At 40.3% G+C, this 23,707-nt stretch overlaps 1 protein-coding gene and 1 long non-coding RNA gene across 6 annotated transcripts in view; one reads left to right on the top strand and one right to left on the bottom strand.

Annotated features, from left to right (window-relative positions):
* CADM1 (cell adhesion molecule 1) overlaps window positions 1–23,707 on the bottom strand; it is a 288,701-nt gene that overhangs the window by 138,751 nt on the left and 126,243 nt on the right. The window lies entirely within an intron of this gene.
* Window positions 285–7,434, top strand: LOC123354806. Its single transcript, XR_006574891.1, has 3 exons — window positions 285–382; window positions 6,345–6,496; window positions 7,297–7,434. It is a non-coding gene; the product is annotated as an uncharacterized LOC123354806 (long non-coding RNA).

Genomic DNA, 23,707 nt, shown 5'->3' with positions numbered 1-23,707 from the left:
GCTCAGAGGGAGAGGAGAGAGTAAGTAGCCCCATTTTTCCCCTCCATGTGTATTTAATTAAAGTAACCTCATCTGTGCCCTTAAGAATCCCTATTCATTTGTGCTCTTACTAGCCTAAATCCTTCGGAGATTTGGTTGTCTCTCATTTTGGTCTCCGCTTCTTATGTTCACATTCTGATGCTCACACCTTGGAGAGTCATAGCACAAGGAGACGAAGGAGAAATAGAACCTTGGGCAACCACAATGGAACTGGGGTTCTTTTACGTTCAACTGAAGTAACTGTAGAAATGGAAAAACTTTCATATGGAATTAGCATCTCTTTTTCAAGTTATTGGATGAGCAAAGCTGCCCTCTCCAACGGTTCACTAGACTAGAGAGCTGAGTAAGCCAGCACTTGATTTCTGCACGAGCCATTCTAGAGTCCTTTGATCAAATCAGATTTAAATTACAAAATATTTTGCTGAAGCAGGCTTGTCTTTTCCAATCAGCATGTTGCACTGTTACTGATGCACCACTGGTGCCTTACCTATTTATCTATTTCCTATACTTTAGTTGGTTATAGACATCTGATGACCAAAATAATTATATGACTCTTTCAAGCATAAAAAATGTTCACTCCTATAATTTCATTAACTGGCAGCCATTATTAGCCAGTCCAGATTGAAGGCTCTGCATCACGTGGTTATTCAGAAGTATACCGGTGCTTGTACTCCAACTGGCAATCATAATCCGTCTATTTAGTATAGAACTCAAGAGGTTCTAGGACCTGACTTAATGATGCCCCTCTCATTTACAGAGGATATTAGGCTCAATTTAGCGCCAATATAAACAGGTCCAAACCCTCAAAAGCCAATGGAATTGTGACTTCAGGGCTGAATTTGGGCCGTTTTCTAGAATATGTAAGCTCGAAGGACAATCATCTCTTACTAAAGAATACATAAATTCCATTACCAATAAAATTGGTTTGGCTGTCCTGACTGTAGAACCAGATAGCATATTTAAAGTCCCGTGGCCAAGATTTTCATAAATAGGTGGCTTGATTTTCAAAAGTACTGCATTCCCAACATTTCCCTCTGATCTCAGTGGGAGCCGCTGGGTGCACATTACTTTTGAAAATCAGGCCATTTATTCAGGTGCCTAATTTTAGGTCTTTATCTTAGGGAAAAAACCTCACAGGCCTGGTTTCCTAACGGTTTAAAGACTCATGCTTACATTTTTGGCCAGGTGAAAGGAGTGAAGAAGGAGGAACAGTTAAGTGTTTCAATCAGAACAGCAGCAACAATGTTCATCTCCTCACTTATAAACCCTTAAATCCATGAATATTTTCTGCAAGAGTCCTTCATTAACAGGATTCTGCTATAGTGTAACGAAATTCATATAGCCAAGTCTATAGTTACAGACCTACAGGCAATGTAAGAGTTTAATTTGGGTAATGTACTTTTTATTCATTATTGTTCCTCCATGAGAAGCTGATCTCTAACTTGTAGAGTGCATGCTTCTCTTTTTTAAATGAGAAGTATTTAAGTTGTCCATCAATACCCCACATAGCGAAGTAGCTATGATCGATTTATGCAGTGAGAGAGAGTAATGCACAGCTAGAATGTCAAGGAAACTTAGCATCATGCTGTTGCATTAAAAAAGATCTAAACAGTATATATTAAGCAAAACAATCAAAAATTCATACGAAAGACATTTTAAATCCTTTCTATTTCCACTGATTTAATCTGGCTTCTCCTATTTGCAGATGAGTAGTCTTCATTCTGCTATCACATCTCTTCTTGTACATACTATACGTATCTCCATTTCATTGCAAATAGTTCCTGAACATCTTGTCTGGGCAGCTTTAAGCCAGAAGTATGTACATTTCTGCTTTATCTCTTGCCTGCATATTGCTTACTGGGACGACAATGAAAATGTGCATCCTAGTCATCTGTCAGCTCTCGCTATCCCCTGGGGAAATGCAGGCTAAAATCAGGACTCATTGCTCAACAGCACCAGTTACCTTCACATACTTAATGAAGTTTGGATTTAGAATAGTAACCGTTTCCATCAGTACCGCTTAAGAGGTAGTTTCTACTTTTTGAATTACTCCATTTCCTTTGAAATGAGTAAACAAGGATAACACATACACAACGAAACCTTTAATAATGTAGACGGAAAAGACCACCTCGTGGGACCATACTCTGCTCTTGGATGTTTGCATCCAAAGATAGACTTTGATCCTTGTATTGTTTCCTCTTTTCAATACAATAAATGGTGCCGTATCCTATATACTGTATCTTATTTCCCTTGTTTCCATGAAACATTTATTCAGCACTTTGCCTCTCCCTCCTTTGGCGTTTAGCGATTATTTCATACAGCACTACATCCAGCTGTGAAGTATTTTCGTGCTGAAAGACCACAGATATAAGCAACAGGACAAGATGCTACAATGCTTTTGTATGCAAGAACTTTCACCCTATTAAAAAGCATGAGCATTTCATTTTGGAAAGATAACTGGGTTGCTCAGCTTCCAGAGAAAGGTTTGCAAGTCAAATATAGAGTCAAGAATCTATGTGCACTATTGGGATTCTAGCCATCAATAGAATTGGAGCATATTGTGTAACATGATGCAAGTTAATCCACTGGCTGAAGAATGTGCTGGGGAGGGGGGAGAAGGGACACCAAGTTTCATTCTAAGAGCAACTCCACAAAGCTTTCCCCAACATCAAGATATTAGCAATACTGAAAAGTTAATCAGTTGTGTGCAATACATACCTTCTGCAACATACTGAGAACTTTCTAGGCCACCTTGAACTGAAACTATTTACAGTTAGGAGTTACATTAAAAGCCCTTTGCAAAAAAAATATTAATTCAATATTCAATAATTTAAGTCAATATTCTTGTTTCTCCTTTTATCCTTTCAGCCAATACAAACTAATATGAATGGTAATGACATGTCACCCATCCCCTCTTAAGTACACTCTTTATTCTTATGTCCTAATACAGTCAAAGCTATGTTATCCAGCACTTTACCAACCAGAAAGCTCTAGAAACCAGCATTTCTGATATCCATTAAAAGTCTGGGTGGCACAGGGCAGGCATCCTCCCTACCCTGGCTCCACATGGCTCTCCAGAAGCAGCGACATGTCCCTGCTTCTCATAGGTGGAGGAATGGACACGGGGGCTCCATAGCTCCCATTGGCCAGGAATCACGGACAATGGGAGCTGTGGGGGCGGTGCCTGCGGCCAGAGGCTGCATGCAGAGCCACCTGGCCGCACCTCTACCTGGGAGCAGCAGGGACATGTTACCTCTTGCAGGGAGCCCCCGATGTGAGCGCCGCCCAGATACGGTGCCCCAAAACCCTTCCCCAGCCCCCTGCCCTGAGTCCCCTCCTGCACCCAAACTCCCTCCCAGAGACTGTGCCCTGCCCCCACATCTAGCCCTGAGCCCCCTCCCGGACATAAACTCTCCCCCCCCCCGGCCCCGTTCCCCTAGCATGCCAGATAAAGCTTTTACTGTATTTATTCTCACCTCCAAACAGATTACTGAAGTTTAATGAAAAAAGTTTATTTTGGGTAAAGGAAAACATTAACTGTAAAACCCTATCATCTCATCAAACCAGACAAACAGAAGCAGATTTAACATACAGTTTTAAGACATGGTGAAATTTTCAGAAGTATCTAAGAGAGTAAAGATCCAACTCCCATATTCTCATTAATTTTCAATTAAAATTGGACACCGAATCGCCTTAGGAGCTATTAAAAGTCCCACCCACAGACTGCAATTTATAAATGATTTGCATTTTTCTATAGCATCTTCCCTATGAGGCTCTCAAATGATTTACAAGTTTTAGCAAATCTCACAATATTCTCATTTCTATGATTATCACCAAACTCCTTTCTTCTTTAAGATGCATGAGGAAGAAACAAGCACAAAATTTAATTAAATGAAACAACAAGCTCATATAGAAACTCCATGGAATAGCTAGGAGCAGAACCTAGATCTCCCAAGTCCCTCTCCCCATGTGTCATCCACGAGATCACATTTCTACGAAGACATTCTGACCCAGTACTTTGTTATTTCAGCAGCAGCAGCCGCCAGTTGTTAAGCAAAAGAGGAAGAACTGAAGCACAGGAAGTTGGATTTGTAGCTGGCTCAGTAGTTTAGGGTACAGACGCCCCAGGTTACGCAAATCCGACTTACGCAAATCTGCACTTACAGAAAAAGTTCCATAAGCTAGAAAGAAGAGGGTGGAGTTTTTTGGGGGGGAGATGGGGGGGTGCATAATGGTCGGGTATACATTTTGACTTATGCAAAATTCGAATTACGCAAGGCGTTCTGGAACGGAAGGCTTGTTTAAGTCGGGGAGCATCTGTACTGATATCCCACATCTGGAAAGTTGGGTTCAACTTTTGAGTTCAACCCAAAACAACATCAATCACGTGGTCTCAAGCCTGCTTCTGGTAGTCATTTATAGACAGCTTCCCTACTGTGCCAAATTATGTCAATTTGTTTGTGCCATGGCAGAGACTGGAGATAAACAGGGAGCTGTAGCAAATGGGAAATGGTGCATTTTCATAACTGTAAGGAGCAACCTTACACATCACTTTCCTTTTCTACTCCTAGTTAGAACTGGTACTATAAAGTAATTTTATGAGCCTTTTTAAAACAAACGAACAGATTCTATATAAAACATAGGAAGTTCTGCAACTTTCACAGAATCTTAGCACTGACAACCGCCCCTAAATTTTGAATACAAGGTTCACTAATTGTTGCATTTAAAAAAAAATACCAAAAACTTAAGTGTAAAAGTCAAAAGGACAAATTTAAAAATGTACATAATGGTCACTTGTTCTTAGCATAAAAGGCCACGACAGCACACAAGAAAGCGCACTGCTAGTTAACGAGCACAGAGCTCAGGTTGGGCAGGCCCACAGCCGAGTCTACTTACCAGTACATGCCATCAGAGTCTCCAGAAAAAGAAAGCAAGGGATCTTTTCACTGCATGGTTGTATAAGTTCTTCATGGCCATTTAGTGTTTGACTTGCAACTTTAGCTTCTTTCATGGGACATGGTGAAAGTGAAGAAACCACTCTAGACAAGTACACAGGCCACTTTTACCACATCCAATTGAAGGCCGAGGTGTTTATTTAAGCAAATTTACAAAGTCTGCACATTTATTTCCTGCAAAACAAAATGGAGGGGACATTTTGCACCACGTGCAGAGGATTCCACACCTTGCTATGAAATGGGGCATGAAGTCCATCATGCACATCTCTAGGGTGCTTTTATAGCAGAAGACCTTTATGTATTGCATAAATTCTTCTGTGCCAAAGAGTATGATTTCCTTTTTTCCTTCAACTCACTGGAGTTGATACTGGGAAACTTAACAGATCAAATCAGAGAGGGTGTCCCACTCTACACATTCTTACTTCTGACAACTCTTCATTGTTTTGCAGAAAGGTGACCTTCTCTGGAGTATGAGGGGGATGGGATGTCTGCTAGGGAAAACCTGGGTTGGATTCAAACAAACCCTGGTACATGTAGAACTATGCCATGGGCCTGGAGCAATTCCCAGCCACCCTCTGTCTCCCTTTCTAAAAGCCTTCCTGCCAGCCCTTTTGGTTTGCTGGACAACATGTCTAACCCAGAAGACTACCCTGGCGTCTTTGTCCCTCAAAGGAAGGTGATATGCTGCTCCTTGCATATTCTGTAGCTGTGCTAGATTGCTACTGGCATAGGATTAAGTGGTGCACAAAACAGCTGAATCAGGCCATTGATAAATTCAACCTTCTATTGCATCCAATTCAGCCTGCCATCTGTGTCCTGTTAATACTTGTTTATGGGGGGAGGGAGGGTGCATTGATTCACTGCTCACATCAGTTCCTTTCAATATAACTTTCCACTGGTTCCAACTTGCAACTTACGCTGTAGGTAAGGAAGTAGAAGTGACACAAGGTGTCTTTTCAGTGGATGCAGTGGCTGCAGCTTTGATGCAAGGTTCCTAGCCACATAGCTCCTACACTCACAAGTGTCCCAGTGCACATGTTCTGTATGAGCAGGAAACCATCCTGGTTTCTTGTCCCTTTCCCTCTCCTCCCCGCTCTTGGAGGGTGAAAGTTCATGTTAGCATGTTGCAAGAAAAATCTTAGTTAAAACAGACAGGAATAACGACTCCGGTCAGTCTCCCTGATGAAAACCATACAAGGGCATAAGTAGACACCCAAGCTGGAAGGGTTAACATCTGGCAGAAGGATATAACATGCGATTTCCTTATCAGCTGAGAAATAATACTTAAACTGTGTTTTTAACATGGCAATTTGCAATGTAAAAATTTTAAACATGAACTTTTATTTCTAGGTCAGAGGCCTCAGTCAGGATTACATGTCCTGAACTATGGGCAAAACAGAGAGGAAGACATGGTTCCTGCCCCAAAGAGCTTACAGTTAAAGCTGACCATCATACAAAAGGCAGAGAAGAGGACTACAATAACAAAATAAGGATTTTTAAATGTACACATCAGCATTTATTATTATTATTATTGCATTATCCTTACAGTCCGATAATAAATAAGAGCATTTTACTTTGGACAGCTCAAACAGAACTTTCCTTCCCATGAGCAAAATACACAAAAACTAGACACAACAGATGAGCACTCTCATCAGTTTAACACTTCTTCCGTCCGTCCCTGCCACCCCCTTTAAGCGCAGCCTAACCAGAAGTTCCATATTCTGACTCCCAATACAACGACGCTCATGTTTTGATTGCTGGAAGACAGACTGCTATAAAAATGTACAATTGAAATGCACTAATAGCAGCCTCAGTACAGCTGGAACAATAGGAACGTCAGCTTATCAGAATGCGTCATGAACACTAAGTCCTACCCAGAGTATCAGTTTTTACAGTTAATACTTATCCTGGACTTACGTTAAGACAGATATTTAGCTAAGGTAGAAAATTAAAGAATCAAATTGTATTTCAAGCAACTTACAGGGACATCAAGAGCTTTAAAGAAAAGTCACATTTCTCCCAGAAAATATTTTTTTACTTCTGTTAAAAACCCCACCACATAGGATTCAGGTAACAAAGACTAGGAACAATTTTTTCCCCAGCTTGCTTACTGTGCACATCTGACAGAATTATACCTGGACTCACTTTCACTCTTTCCCCTGTATAATTATTTTCCCTGTGTATTGGTCTCACACATACCAACAGGAAAAGAGAATGTTGTTTTCAAACTGCAGGGAGCCTCGGGGGCAGTGAAAATACCTGAAAATGCTTTTAACTCGTGTTTTTTTTTTAAATCATCTAGGTTTCAAGTTGACAAAGTCCCTCAAAAATCCATAAGACACCAGAGAACAAGAAACCCACAGTGACCATGCATCTTGAAATGCAAATTGATATCAGGAGTGAGCACCACCAAACACAAAACAAGAGGCCTCTAATTATAAATAGCTTGAGTCTTGCCATTTCTTAAAGAGCACCAAGATATGTATTAGAATTCTGCTCAATAGCAGCATCCACTGATGTCAGAATGCAAAATTTCTGTTTTTTTTCCCCCATAACAAGTGGCAAAGACGATGTCACAATCTAAACAGAAAAATAAACTGAAATAGTAACATCGACAATATTAAAACAATAAGAGGTTGCAGATAAGTGTTCCTCTACAGTACAGCCAGAGTGTTCTGCTAAACACGAGGGCTGGGAAGTTTTGCAGTAGTTCCAGACATTAGTTGTAAGTTGACAGTGTCTCTGAAATAATATCCCTGTTTTACAAAGAGATTAAGTGGGTTACTCAAGGACACAGGAGTCATTTGCATCAAAGAGATGATTAGAACTCAACACTTCCTGATTCCTACCATGTTTAAACCAATAGATCACACCTCTCCCCAAAACAAGTGAAATCACGGCTCCATTTACAAGGAAGGCCCTGTACACACAAATAGTAAGAGACATCCCTGGCCCTTTGTATTCAAAATAATTCTTTGTATTCACTTTTTTGTCCCTACTGGCTTTTATTTGCAAACATTTTACAGGAGTGCTTGTATTACTGCAGGTGACAGTTGTAGCATGACAAAGCAAATGTTGGGGGGGGGGCATCTAACATCTACCAAACCAATGACTCCGTAGGGCTCCCATTAGAACAAACAGCAATGTTGTCATTGTCTTCTATGGGAACAGGATTGGGCAAATGAAAAATATAATTTTAAATGTAAATAAATAAGTTAAATTTTATAATTAAATACCATATGAACCCAAACAGCTTATAAAGTTATACCCATTTTGACAGTTATCAAAATGCAATCTGAATATTCACAAACACCAGAAAACACTATTGCTACAGGAGAGACCTCGTTCAGTGATTTAAAGAAAGTTCATAAAATCATAAAAACTCCAACCAAGCAACTGGGCTGTAGATGGTTTTCAGATCCAGTGCCGACATTTTAAACAGTTTGATTTAGGTACTGCTCTTAGCAACACTGGGTGTCTGTAACAGAAACAGCTACCTTGAATCATTTCAAAGTACGCTCCTGTCGGAAATGTTCTTTGTGACACCAAAATCAATTTCCTGCTCCTTTACTAACTACTCTTCCAAAACTAAGAAAGAAGTCCCCCTTAACCTAGTCTTTTACAACTGGTACAGAATGTGCTTTTAAGTGACACGACACGGAAGCACATTAATGTGTAACTGCTATAATTAGCATTATTTTGATAAAGTGACTGGCAACAAGACAGAACCTGATCCATCTTCATTATGGAACTCTATAAATCCTCTGACAAGTCCTGAAGAGAGAGCCTCTTTGTACCTGTACCTTATATTCCTACCTAAGACAGAGCATGACATAAATGGTCTCAAGATGGCAGAGGCAGGAAAAAGAAGAAATGCAACATTCCCTCTCGGACCCTTGGAGCTTTAACTATTTGCACAAACATATGCGGGACCTGTACTATCTCACACTGATGATCAAACGACAGCCACCTCTGCAATTCCAAAGAACCTGGTATATATATTTAAGCCGTGCTTGTAAATCAAACCTATTCAAATTGGTTGGGAATCCAATTAAAAACAGTAACAGTAGTCTAGTATATTAAAACTAAAACGAACAAAAATATTCTCTCTTTTTCTAGGTTGTTTGGGGTTTTTTGCATTTGACCATACTTTGTGTGCAGTTAGATGTGTTTGTTGATGAGCCAGGCCCTTCTCCCAACTCCACAAGAGAACTTCTACTAATAGCAACAGTAACACTGAATCGGCCGTAGGAAGGAGTACAAAGGAGCGAAGGAAGGTTGGCTTGCATATGTTTGGTGCTGTTGCTCTCAGGCGAGTCCTAAAAAAATCTTTTTAATCAAGCAAGTAACAGAAACCCCTTTATTTGTTTAAGTTTTCAATGATAAACCTTCAGGACACAGGGTCACAACACTGACTTATCCATTAGTGAATTCAAGTTGACAGTGATGCGCTAAGTGCTGTGCCAGTCAAGCCACCCTATGTCTCACCAGTCAGGGATTAGGAGAAAACATTTCAGTTTCTGTTGAACCAGCCCTCCCTTCACTGTTCTGAATTATCATCATGGGAACAGCCAGGGGTACTCGGATGGCTTTCCAATACGCCAATCGCTTCATGGGCCATTCTGAGGAAGAATTTCTGGAAAAATGCACCACAAAACAATGATATCCCTGAGTTACATCAACGATATTTTCATCCTCTAGACAGACGCCCTACACTCCCTCAGATTTCCACCACAACTTCATCACCAGCCAGCCTTGCCTTCTAAAGGAAGAGAAACTAAACAGACAGATGGAGAATAGAGGGAAGGGGAAGAAACCAATCAGAAGGCCGGAGTGGTGGCTGGCCACTTCCTGATAATATGAAGTTTTAAGGACAACAGTTGTTCTAAGGTACCTTCTATATACAGTAAGAATCCCAAATTGTGCTACAATACAGCCATGCTGTTAAGAGTTACTTGTAGGCCATGACATGGATACTCAAATGAATACAATGGGCGGTACTGAATGGCACTGCACAGATAATGACAGGGAGATTTATTTTTGCAGGAGGAATTCAGTTACCTGCTCAATACAGGACCAATCTGAAAATATATGTAAACAGCTCATGAATCACTGTAGGTTTTCAATACCTTTGAGAATAGTGTTATCAATATAAATATTGCTCTTCATGTGTCAGTATAATAATGCCTGCATCTGTAATTTTCACTCCATGCATTTGAAGAAGTGGGTTTTTTACCCATGAAAGCTTATGCCCAAATATATCTGTTAGTCTTTAAAGTGCCACAGGACTCCTCATTGTTTTTGTGGATACAGGCTAACACAGCTACCCCCCTAATAATCAATATAAAGAAAATATTTAAAAGTCCAGGAAATTGCTCGTCCAACACCAACATTTATGTCATCAGCACCACTCGCTTCAACAAGCCTGGAGTTTAACTGTGCATAATCTATCAAACCTGATCCAGGGGTCTTTGGTTAGTGTCTCTGTCACTGGCTACTGCCATCCAACAGGTTAGCATGCTCGAGTGGTGGATCTCTTGCACCTGAGTGTGAAAGAAAATTTTCATATTTCTTACCTGCAAACAGAAAGAGAAGGCAAGGTTGTCAGGTTTCCTGGCCAACACAATATTTTGTTACTCTGAAACAAACATGAAGTTGCTCTGCAGTTTGCTCTATACAGACAGCAAGCACACAAGTCCATAGATGTTTATTGTTCTAAAAGAAAGATTTCATGTGCGTGAGAGAAACCATGAAACAAGCAGATCTATTAGGATAAAATCCAAATATATCCACTGGGTTTGTAAAGAGCTGGTTCATTCGCAACTGAGTAATCAATACGCTGATTGGAGGCCTCTATCTATTAAGTTAACATGGACGCAGTGACCAACTGAATGAATATATATTTCAATAGGTCACTGAGTATATGTGAACATATATATCTATATATTTTTTCAAAAGACATAAGCAATAGCTTTCACCATCGTATGTTAAATTTATTTTTGCTTATCTGACCAGTTCCCATATGGCAGAAGGCTAATGACTGTTCATCATCATCAAACAGCACTGGCTATTTACATCCATCCAGTAACCATGACAGCTGTGTCACTAATTCCCTAACCATATCCACCACATGAACCAATCATCTGGCATAAGGCTGCAAAATGAGGTACCCTACAGTCATTATTCACCAAGCATTTTCATTAACAAACTGCCCTTAATTACAGTGGTAATTGCAAAATTATTTCATAGCAGCAATTATTTTTCTCAGCCCAATCCAAGCTATTTAAGTAGGACACTGCCTATGAAGATGGCATAAAGCCAACTAATCTATGACCAAGAATTTGCTTTAATTGTGTTACACACTTAGTTTCATAATACTGCATCGAAAACAAGGCTTTTGATATAACACATCTTTTATATGTTCGGCAGAGAGAGTTCTAAAGAGAATATGTTCAAACCTGTCAGAACCCTGAACTGAAACAGAGAACATAGGGAGTTTATTCTATTAAATACCAAATGCTTAAAATCGACATGAAATTTGATCAAACCCAGGAAAACTTGGGTTTTCTACATCACATTCCATATTCTAGATGTTTCAGAACAGTGAGCAGCAACTGAGCATTCATATATCTCATCTTTTGTATGCTCAGGGAGCAGTCCACATCTAACAAATATTTTGGTTTTATGGTTTGTTCTCTAAATTCTTGGAGTTATTATGTAGCTCCCCAAGAACAGAGTAAGAGTTGTGTGCATAAAATCTCCAGGAACTAGTCTCTTCTAAACTAGAGGGCATACTCACAAATGTTCTTTAATATGTATCCAAGGGGGACACACACTCATCAAGCTTAGACATCAAGGACATCAGAGGAAACTCATTATGTTTATTAAAAAAATGTCTCCAACCTGCCCATTGCTACATGGGATTTTTCTTTAATTGTAGTAATTAATCTAAAGGAGTCAAACTTTTTTTTTTTTTAAACCAAGATTTACTTTAGGCTTTAAGCTAACTGAGTGTTGCTCTTCTTCCCAGAACTTCTAATATTTACTATTAAAAGCAGCTAAGTTCCCAGCTATACAGCAACCCAGGACCTGCAGCCAGAAACTGGCTAGAGTACAGCATGGAACAGGAAGCCCTGAGGAGGCGTCGGAGTGCCGGTGTGACATATTAACACCCTCTCGCCCCATAAAATGAAGAAGAGCAAAAGATTGAAGGATGTGGGAAGGGGTAGGCTACATAGCATCATGACGCACATCACTAGTAGAATTTGGGGAAATCTCTAATTGTTAGTGTTTATCGTGTTTAGACACTGAAGGATTCTACGGCACAGTGATGCCTAGAAGCACATATGCCAACTGTAGTCAGACAGGAAATGAATTTAGAAGACTGGAGTAGCTAAGCTGCTGAATGAAGAGCCTAACATGAGCATATGGGGACTTAATAGCTCATAACTTTTGTGGTAGGAGAATTCAAGTGCTGGAAGTACAAACAAGAACAGAACTCCACAGGGAGCCATGGGGGAATACAGAATTTGCAAACCTTTTCCTTAAATATATTTATGCTTTAACTAAAGGCAAGATTTTCTAACTCAATAGGAACGTGTTTGCTCACAGAAAGATCTATTTTGGTGCTTTTCTGTCCCTTGTATAGTTGCAACATCACAGTAGAATACTGAAGAAAAACTACCCCAAAAACTTTTATAAATCAAGTAGTTAGCTCTCCAGACAAACTTAAGTGGGCAGATACAAATGGTTGAGTATGTAATTTTAAGGTGACAACCTCTTTAGAAAGCGTAGCAAGGGAAACATCTTTTTCATTGTACAGCAGAAAGTTAAGAAGAGTCTCAGGCTTTCCCAAAAGGAAATTTAAAGCATCTATTTTTAAATATGTATTGAAGTTTGTGATTTAAAATACAATCCCAAATCTCATCATCACAGCACCAGGTTGAGACAAATGGGCTATTTTATCTAAAAGAACTATAGCTGTATTAAAAACTCCCCACAGATCATACTTTCAACAACACTGCAGCCAGCAAGTGAATGTATTTCATTTTGATGCTTTCAAATACTGCATTAATGAGAAAAATTGAGGCATATTAGCCAGTGATCTAAAATACTGTGTGATCGCAAGCTTTATGCCAGGTTTTAAGTCAGTCACAACTTCAGAAATGTTCAGGGGCAAAAAATATAATAGGAGGAGACACATACCAATGGGAGTAACTGTGACTCAAGTTAACAGTCCAGTGCTCTCCCTTAAGAGCCAGGGATTGGTGAGGTTTATTTGATTAATTCCATGTTCTTTCTGTCCCGGTATATTTTTAAACATCCTCTAGAGTAAATACGTTAGCTGTAAGCAGACAGTACTTAGAGAAACACATATTGCAGAAAACTCCCAATGTTCTCTGTAGTCAGTAAAAGCAAACACGATAAAACAACCTGCCATAAATTCAGCTCTTCTCCGTTTACTGGATCTCCTTTGAGCAACTTAAACATGCAAATCATATTCCAAAGCATCCTTAATGTTTGACCCAGATTACACAAAAGAATACCAGAGTACACAGTGTTTGCAAATCAAGTGTATACAGAGAGGTTATGACAGCTACATTTGGGGGATTTCCTGGCAATTGCACTCCTGATCTTCTCCCTCGCTGAACTGCTAATGCAGCAGTCTTCCATTACATTGTGAAGGTCCCATATACTCCACAGGAAGCTGGACCTAAATTCTGAAGCTAATGTCCTGGATTCTGCATCCTACTAGAAATTATGCTAGTATTTTTATTTGCATTACAATAGTGCTTGGAGGCCCTAACTGAGATTGAGATCCTTCTGTGAATACGTGTATGTACAACTCCTAGCTGAAGCAGTGCCTGCCCTGACGAGTTTACCGTCTACATAGACACAACAAGCAAAGGCTAGGAGAAAGAGAGTACTATTCCAATTTTGCAGATGGAGAGCTGAGGCACAAGAAAGACTAAGGCTTGGTCAGGAGTATGAAAAACCACATCCCTGACCAATCGAGTTATGCCAACAAAACCCGCAGTGTAGACACAGTATTGCCAGATACAGAAGACTTCCATCAATATAGCTAACGTCAGAGAAACAGTGTACCTACGCTGGCAGAAAAACTGTCTATGTCAGCTTTATTGACACTATGCTAGCATAGACTCCACAGTAGAGACATGGCCCAGGCTAGTTGTCTAATGTCACAATCTATGGCAGAAACTGGAATTGAACTCAGATGTCGAGAACCTCATTCCAACACCTTAACCACAATATAATCCTTGTTTAAAGGAGAAAAGATTATTTTGTTCATTAGATACAAAAAAATCATACAGTCAGTAAAATAGTCTGCACATTTTGATAGTCAATGTAATTTTTTGCTACCACACCTCTAGTTTCTAAAGTACCAAGGATCTGTGTGCTGGTATCACAAAGCTACATCACAGAAGTTGTCAGGGGCAGATGAGGCTTTTGGCAACTAGAGAAAAATGGGAAGCAGTTTGCTATTGAGGACTAAATGTAACTGCTAAATGTAACGGCACCTAACTAGTTAATATTGACACATCATCTACTGGTTAATACCTCTCCCTGAGCAAAATAAGAAACAACTTGCTCTTTTCAAACCAGTTGTTTCAGACTGCCTGTAGAATCAGGAAGACGAGAGACTGTGCTCATCTGCATTTTGTTCTCTTAAAACTTTATATGCACACAAAACCTACAAAAAAAAAAAGCTGAGATTCTGGTGCATATTTGGGCACAAGGAGTGGATTCTTCAGCTAGTAATATTTCACCTGTGATCTTGACACTCATTATAAAACTGCTTTAGAATTCCAGGCATTGCTATCAGCCCAATCCCAGCACATGCATTGTCTGGAGTGTCTCATTGCTAATAAGGACCATAGGCATTTCTATAGTGTTACTGAACTTCCCTGGTGAAGAAGAGCTATTCAATAATCACCCAGAAATGTGCCATCTGTTGTGCTTTATTGCTTAATTAAACTAAAATCGAGAACTTAATTCTCATAGTCCATAAAGATAAATATCATCATAGAGTTTTACCACCAGGTCTCCGCTACATAATATATGGAGGCTAGAATCTCTTGTCAAGCCATCACTCAAAAATAGTATACAATCCATCTGACATACAAACTCATAATTCTGTCTATCTGGCATCAGATCGATGGCACGACTTTTGGACTGACAGCTGGCGTGGAGAGCGTGTTAAGTTTAAGGCATTATTTGTTTACCCTCTCCACATCACAACAGAAGCTCAGTGGCACAAGCAAACCAGGATAACTGAGTTGACCAAGTTGATTTTAGCTGTCAATGACCTTGTTTTTTCTTGTAAAACAAAAAGTTATCCTATAAACTTTTAGAAAACCCTGTATGCAACTCAAAGAGCCACTGGCACCACACTGGAAATTTTGAAGCATTGTGTGTAGAGGCTGGTGCCTGGTACATACTAATTTCTAATTGCTATGGACAGAACACCGAAGCTTAGGAGTAGGTGATCATTTCCGGAATTAGTTACTGGAACGGAAAAGCCATTCTTACAGCAGCATCAAACTAGAAACTTGGATTCCGAGGCCAGAAGGGACGATTGTGATTATCTAGTCTGACCTTCTGTATAACGCAGGGCACAGAAGTTCCCCAAAATAATTCCTAAAGCAGAACCTTCAGTAAAACATCCAATCTTGATTTAAAAGTTGCCAATGATGGTAAATTGTTCCAATGGTTAATTACTCCCACTGTTAAAAATATTAGGTCTTATTTCCGGTCTGTATTGGTCTAGCTTCAACTTCCAGCCATCGGATCATGTTCTACCTTTCTCTGCTAGATTGAAAAACCCGTTATTAAATATTTGTTCCCCATGTAGATACTTGTAGACTGTAATCAAGTCACTCTCTAACATTCTCTTTGTTAAGCTAAATAGATTGCACTCTGAGTCTTTCACTACAAGGCATATGTCACAGGGTGAGTCCTTTCTTGCTTTATGTACAGACCACACCCATTCCATGTCTCCTTCACACCTCCGAACGTTACTATTCTGTTCCAGCAGGCCATTCCCTGGAGTGCCATTTGTAAGTCCCAACTAGACGCCCCACTAGCAAAGGAGCGATGCTATAAGCAGCCATCTCTGCTTTCTTTCCAGTTCTGAGCTCCCAACTTCCAGGGCTTCTCTCCTCTCTATTGATCTGCTCCCAGCTGCTGGGGTTGTTTCCCCCCACTAATTAGTCTTTCAGCTGTAGCTCCACTTAAAAACTGATCCTCTAATGAGGTCCCAATTAACCGATATTGGCAGGGATTTGAATGACTGGGTATTGAGTTAGCACCTCACTCAGCACCCTGTTAAAGCATGTCCTTTAATCCTTCTCATGGCTCTTCTCTGAACCCTCAACCACTTAACACCCTCCTTGAATGGTGGGCACCAGAACTGGACACAGTGTGCCGAATACAGCGGTAAAATATCCTCTCTAGCCCTACTCAACATTTCCCCCTTTAAGCAGCCACGGATCACATTAGCCCTTTAGGGCCACGGAGTTGCACCAAGAACTCATCTTCAGCTAATTATACACCATGAGCCACAGGACCCAGCTCCAATTAGTCAAGGACTGTCAGGCTGCTTATGCTGTCATGGGCCTGCAGAAAAGGAGGACAAAGAGAAGCGCAATGAAAAAGGACATCTGTATGAAACGGTAACAAAATAGGCCTGGGGTACAGAGGGCCTGAAGACTTTGAAGGAGATGGCAATAGCTGGGCTCCAGGGGTTTCAGTACGGGAGGTAATTATAGGCACCAAGGAAGCAGTAACATACTGGCTAATAGTCTATGAGCTACATTAGCAACCATAACTGGTCTTTCATTTCACCTTCTCATTGGGCTCCACCACAGGCAGACCGAGAAGCATTTAAGAGGCCATCAATCCATGGACACCATTATGGTTCCACGGCTTAGGAAGCATTTGGGTCATAGTGAAATAGAGGCAGGAGCCATCCCAGCCTTCCCCTTAGTGAGAGAAAGGGCCTATATCTCTGAATTGTCCCTGCTGGAGCTTAAGCTCCTAACAGCCCAGTCTGTTGGGGTGACAGATGAGAGTAACAGCTAGTTGTTCTCCTTTCGGATACATAAAGGGAAGTTAGAGGTTTACTGTATCATTCACCTTCTGGCTATTCCAGCCAGATATGCTCCATTCTCTCAGAATCAAAAGCTATTATTTTTCTAAACCTCCCAATGTTTTTGTTGCTCTGCTCTGAACCATGCATTTTGTCTTTTAAATTGCATGTTTTAGTCAACCCAGAACTCCAAGGGAAGCCTCGCTAATGACAAGTGGAGCCCAATTACCACCTGCCCTGTTTTTACAGGTTTCCTTGATAGGAGTGTGGGGGCATGAGAAAGGGCAAATGCAGAAATAGCCCCAGGGGCACAAGGTCTTGGGACCACCATAATGCTTGTGGGAGTTTGACTGGTTCCAAAAAAGCAGAAAGATTGAAGAGAAATGTTACTGGGTTTATTCAGAAGAGGTTGGCTGATCGGAGGTGTTTGGGGTTTTCTTGCCTGCTGCTTCCTGTAGGTGGAGGCAAACTCCTTGCTGAAGCAAGCACATACATCATCATGAAAGCTAAAGCGTACTGTAGTAGCTGTGAGTGAAGTGCTAATCAAAGTTGCTATAGCATCAACAGTTCCTCATTCAGAACAGCTTGTTACTAGTGCTGATGCAGCCGTGTAGAAGCAATTCACCTATAGACAAGTCCCCAATAGGATAGTCCGTAATAGCTGCAAAGATGCTGTTACTTTATCAGTCATGTGAACAGCCGATTACATTTTTCAGCGTACATTACAGAGGACTTTAAAATGCCATTTTACCTTGCAACGTCACTACCCTCCATCAAGTAAATCTGTACAGAGGCAGTTTACAAACCTGAAACAAACCCAGATACCATAGCTGGAAGCATATCCCATCCTGAGTCTCCTAAGAAAAATACAGTGCAAATCTGCACATGTTTATAGGTTGTAGCATTCTCTGGTTGTGAGAAACTCAGGGAAAGCAGCAGCTACAGAACTCCAGATGAATTATTATTGGTAGGCCTGAGCTACGTGCGGCTTTTGTACTGGTACAAGTACACCAGTTAGGAGGGTAGTGTTTATTTATTTTAAACCAAAACAGTTATGTACAGTCTCTAATGGGGATGCAGCTATACCATATAAGGTGCCTTATGCTGTATCGCTCATTTCTCTTCATGAGAAGGGAAATAAGCTATACCTGCATCCACAGTAGGGTGTTCTGTAACGATATCAGCATTGTTAAAGCAGTAGAACTGCATGGAGTGAACAGTCCGCACACACAAGACAGTTTAGATGCACTTATAACACTCCTGGTTTAAACGGCATCTTTGGCTACATAAGGAACAGAACTGTTGACAAAAGCCCCCCAAAATCAAGGAAAAGTAACTAAGCATGTAATGTGTCTGTCGGAGTCATGCATATGAGAGCACATTGATGATAAGGTAGTCAAGAGGTATTTGGACACAAGCTCAAATCAGCTTCCTCTATTTCTACCTAAACAGCAGAAACAAAACATCAGATCCTGTAACGAGCAGCAAAACTTTTCTTTTCCTACTCGGCTTTAAAAATTTAAACCCCAGCTAACTCAACATGAATACATAAGTAAGAACATCACATTGCTCTCAATGTAGGTGCAGTGTTTTAAAGATATCCATTAATATTTTAGTCTCCCATCTTTGTCCTCCCGTAACTGCCCTGGTTTTATCCATATCTGCAGGACGCCGTTCTTGCTCGTCTCCCCAACAACAAGGCGGCAAAATACATTCTCTTGTGAGACTAAACACTGCCAAGAGAAACAACAAGTCACCATTTATCTGGGGTAAAATGCTTTTTAATTGTGTCTTATGATCCCAACAGGTATTCGCTACACAGTAATCTAACACAAGATTTGCTCTTGCCTGCCCATGCATGCTATTTTAATAGTAGTTTAAACCCCTGGCACCTGATGTGTGCTGAGAAATCCTACGTCCCATTTGCAAGAGGTAAGTAAAAATTAAGAGGAAAGTAATTATTTTACACACACCCTCTCTTTAGAGCAAGACTGAGTGCAATGAACACATACAATGCTTTTTACACACCAAACCATTAGCAGAACTCTTTATAGCTGAAATTTGTTATTTATAGGGTTTTAGGTTCCCCACGGAGGGAATGTCTTTCCTGCCTTGCCTCCCCCACTCCAACCCCTTTTCTGTCAGCACTAGGCAAACCTGCTGCACTAGACTGATATTAAATAATTATTAATATTCTAGGGGAAAAAACTGTTCCATGAATACTGATCTAGAAATCACTGGCAGGTGATCAAGGGTAATGAACACAATATGCATGCCTTGATAGAGGTCATTTTAATGCTCCTGATAAAACAATTAAATTCATGATGCAAAAATAAGATTTGATGTATTGAGTATACATCATAGCAGTAAAGGCACAAACAAGTGAGGATTAAGTTACCCATGTTAATACAAAATGCTTTGTATATATACACATCATAATGAATCAGACTAAAGAATACTCCAACTCTCAAATTTCTGGACTCCACAGTCACTCTTGGTATGGTTTCCGACTTGACTATGAACAAAATTAAATTATACAAATATTTCACTAAATATCTTTTAAAATCTTATTAATATTAATATCAACTCCATCTCCTATGTGCCCGGCATTTAAAATTCATTTGAAAATCTCAAACTAATTTAAGATTTCCATCTAGAATACAAATTAGCGAGTATGCTTCCCTGCTCTGTTTTTCCTAGTGCCCATATCTGCACATTTACTACTAGATGTCAGTGCGTAGCACTTAGAGATGATGAATATTAAAAGCGTGCTCCTGCCTGCTAACATATTATAGCTTTGTGACCGCTGAATTTGTCAAAGGCCATGATTGCACTGAACAAACAGTCTCTAAAAGACCAAAGCATTCTGTTCATTCCCCACTTTGCCATACTGCAGAAGCACACAGGTATGGTTACAAATTAACATTTAAAATTCACAAGGCAAGAGAAGAATGATTGTGTAGGTATGTTTTTCCTTTTCTGTATGTACCATTTTAAATGCAGTCTTTAAGGGCCACATTCAATAAAAGAAATGTACTAATCCAGTTCCATACTGCAGCCTGTGTATGCTTTTCCCCCGCCCCCAGTATTGAACTCTCTCAATTCTACATGTATTTTTTATTTCTGTAGAGCTGCAGTAGCCTCATGAGATACACCTCTTGTTTTCATGACATTAGCCCTTCATCCAGGAGCGTGAACAAAAATGTATTTTCATTTCAGAACCAAGCAGCCAACAGCTGAAAGATTAACAGAATTTTATATAGTTTAAAAACAGATGTGTCAGGAATTACAGGTGGTTGAAACTTATTAGGTCACCGAGTCCATCTACCTGCCTACACGGTATTGTTCCCTATAGTACACACTTGTGCTTTGCCAGTAGCCCAGTCTTAAAATGACAAGTAATCAGGCTTCCATCACTTCCCTTGGGAGACCATTCCAGTCTAATAAATACCATTTCACAATGCTCACAATGCCCTGTTACTTCTAATTCTATCCCTCTGCAGAGCTCCGAACAAGTCTCCTCTCTCACTGATCTTTACAACCTTATACATGTAAGGCAGCACTGCCTTGATCTGTTCGGTCCCTCTATACATGTACAGGCCCTAGGCCTGCAACTGGATCCAAGCAGACGAACAGTCCATTCCTGCTGTGGGTCCTGTCCAACCCAATGAAGCATCACGCAGAACAAGGGGCCAGCAGTGTGGAGCAGATGGCTGGACTGGAGCTCAGGGGGTTTTCCCCCCTAAATTGCTCTCACCTCCACTTCAATTTTTTTTCCCATTATTCTCTTCTGAATTCCCTCCCATTTGCCACCCTCCTTCTAGCAGAGAGATGGGCCCACACCAGAAAACCAGATCTGAACTCCCAGATGGAGGGAATTTAGTGCTAGGTCTCTTGAACGACACAGATTACCACCTCTTTGCTCAATGCATGATACCTCTGCATATACAGCCCAAAGATGCACTGGCTATTTTACTGTCTGCTTTGGCATGCTCATGTCTAATTTGCTGATCACTATCACCTCCTTGGTGACCCTCGGTACTGCCCTTGCCTAATTTTTCTCAATACATACATTTGATTAATATTCTTCAGGGGGATTCACTTGAATACTTCCAAGTTCTATTTCCTCCCCTTATTTCTAAATAATCCCTCTTTGTATAATTCCACTACCCTCCATAGCATGTACAGCACCATTTAGTCTCACCTGAGATTAATTAGCATGCTTGTCTCGGTGCTCCTTTTATTTTTGTTTGAAGACTTATTAATGAGATGGTTTAACAACAATCCCTGCAGCACCTCCTGGGGCATCTCCCGTGGATTCAATAAATTGCCATTTATCATTACACTTCATATAGATTTTTTTCCAACCAGTTTATGATCCATGTGACAATGCTCAAGTTCAAGTCAATTTGAAGTCTCAAGTAAAATGCTATAGGAGAGACGATAAAATGTCTGGATATGCATCTACTCTTTAGCACAACACGTGCAGACCTGCAAGACATTTTCCTATTACTTGAAATCTGGTGATGGTATATGCGACCATTTACGTGGGTGGGGTGGGGTGGAGGCAGAGACTCTTATGAAAGAGAATGTTACCATATCCTACATACAACTATACTGAACCTTGCGTTGGTACAGAATATTGCTACACAATTCTAAGTAGCCACAAAGGCTTCAGTGTTGATTACATAAAAGTAAATTAGACAAAGAAAACAGACAGTAAAAAGAAAGGAAGTGGCTGCTCAGCAGCAATTGGTCTCTTCAGAGTCTCAAAACAGCTCATTCTACATTTGCTGCACTTTTAAAAAAAAGCAGGGTACAGAGAAATACCATCGCTGGCCAAACCCCCTGTCACTTCTCCATCTTGTAAGCCCTCTGGGAAGCCCGATCTCATAATGCTGCTCACTTAATTTTAAAGTAAAATAAGCGGCCAAAAGGTAAGCAAATTGTTCAGTGTTGTTCAAACTTCGGTGCTAAACTTGTCCAATTCCAATGATTCTCAGTCTGTTTTTTTGAGTGACATAAAAACACCATTCATGCCTTAAGACTACGGGGAAAACATTTTCTCATGTAGATTCCAAGCTCAAAAACTGAATAAGTTTGAGGCTGTGGATAAAAAAAAAAAAAATCTTCATTCTGGTCACTCACTATACCTGTAAACAGAGAAACTTTATTATTTTATATATTTTATTTGTAAACATAGCTCAGTGGTTTGAGCATTGGCCTGCTAAACCCAGGGTTGTGAGTTCAAACCTTGAGGGGGCCACTTAGGGAACTGGGGTAAAATCAGTACTTGGTCCTGCTAGTGAAGGCAGGGGGCTGGACTCAATGACCTTTCAGGGTCCCTTCCAGTTCTCGGAGATTGGTATGTCTCCAATTATTATTATTTTTTATTATTAACAAAGGCATATGTAGGAAATATTTTCATGTCTATTACATAAAGTTGGAAATTTTTCAGTTTCTTTGTTTAAAATGCAAGTTGCCAGATTCTTCCCTTCTCTGTTCCTCACAAAGATTAATAAAGATGCAACTGCAGAAAAATGCCCTTTGTGTAGAAGAAGGTAAAAGGAATGTTATCTTCCCCTCCCTCCGTTTCCCAGCTACATAAACCAGCCCTGGCGTAGGGCCCCTTCCTCTGCCGCCCTTGAGAACTGTCCACGGCCCCTTCCTCCCTCCCCTGGGAACTGCTAAGAAGAAATATTTATGGCAACAAATTGTTGCAAATAAATGTATTTTCAAGATAACGGGATGTGTCATGCTATAAGCGATAAACTGAAGCGGGTTTACTACCAGTGGGTGTTTCTATTACTTAATAAGGGTTTTGGGGGTTTTGTAATAAATGTAGGTGTGTACATACTAACCTAAACAAAACAAAAAAAAAAGAGCACGATGTAACTAATCCAGTGCTTACTGGACAATTGGGTCCAGCGGAACAAGTACCGCAATAAAGAAGCCCATCTACTCAAATCCGCCTCTGGGTCAGCCTGCTCCTTTTTTTTTCCTTCTAACACATTTTAATTTGAAGATGGGGCGTCAGAGGCATAGAAAGATGAAGTGACATGGCCAACCTCATTCAGAAAATCAGTGGCAGAACTAGGAACAGGATCCCCCACCTCCTTTTCAGGCATTCTATCCATTATACCACATGCTTGGCTTCTCATTATAGGGTCCATACTCCATTTCCTGGGTCAGTCAGATTGGTAGAGCTATTTGCTGTATTTTCAGTTCCATGACAGATGCCCTCTTTTCCTATAGCCCAGTGCCTGCTAAACTGATTTATGTAGCAATGAAGACAGCTACATGCCCATCCCCTAACAGAATGGAGGGATCCCTCTTCAAAAAGGTGCCCATTTTAAAGTCAACTGCAGTAAACTTCATCTCTTGGAAGTCTGCATCACTAACAGAGACCAATGACTGTTGTCTGTTTCTTGTAACTTAACTTAGAGCAGTGAAAAGTTACCAGCACAAATCTCAAGAATTGGATTTCACTTTATTAAACTAGATCAGAATACAATTTACTTCTTGCTTGTCAAGTTAAATGTGTCAGTATCTAATTCAACGTTCACAAATAAAAATTTATAAAAGATCTATATAATACCTTCAT

This window comes from Mauremys mutica, chromosome 22 (assembly GCF_020497125.1).
Source record: "Mauremys mutica isolate MM-2020 ecotype Southern chromosome 22, ASM2049712v1, whole genome shotgun sequence".
NCBI lineage: Eukaryota > Metazoa > Chordata > Testudines > Geoemydidae > Mauremys > Mauremys mutica.
The sequence above is the reverse complement of the archived record's forward strand: the minus strand, read 5'-3'. Positions and strand labels throughout refer to the sequence as shown.